Source organism: Maniola jurtina, chromosome 22 (genome assembly GCF_905333055.1).
Source record: "Maniola jurtina chromosome 22, ilManJurt1.1, whole genome shotgun sequence".
Classification (NCBI taxonomy): domain Eukaryota; kingdom Metazoa; phylum Arthropoda; class Insecta; order Lepidoptera; family Nymphalidae; genus Maniola; species Maniola jurtina.
Genome location: NC_060050.1, coordinates 11,653,558 through 11,653,870, shown reverse-complemented (window position 1 = coordinate 11,653,870; position 313 = coordinate 11,653,558). Strand labels below are relative to the sequence as shown.

Genomic DNA, 313 nt, shown 5'->3' with positions numbered 1-313 from the left:
TTATCTCAATTATCAAGCTGAAGTGGCAATGGGTAGGCCATGCTTGTCGTAGAGGCGATGGCCGTTGAAGCCGGAAAGACCTTGAATGGAGACCGCTTTTAAGCAAGCGTAGTGTGGGACGCCCTCCAGCACGATGGACCGACGATATAAAACGGCTGGTGGGAAGTGGCTGGATGAGGAAGGCTGAGGACCGGGTGTGGTGGCGCTCTATAGGGAAGGCCTATGTCCAACAGTGGACGTCCACAGACTGATGATGATGATGATGAATATCTCTATGTGTAAATACATTAAAAAAAATACGGGCTGAATTGAA

At 49.2% G+C, this 313-nt stretch overlaps 1 protein-coding gene across 2 annotated transcripts in view; it reads right to left on the bottom strand.

Annotated features, from left to right (window-relative positions):
• LOC123876881 (fibroblast growth factor 10) overlaps positions 1-313 on the bottom strand; it is a 248,910-nt gene that overhangs the window by 237,042 nt on the left and 11,555 nt on the right. The gene's annotated exons all lie outside the window — the stretch shown is intronic.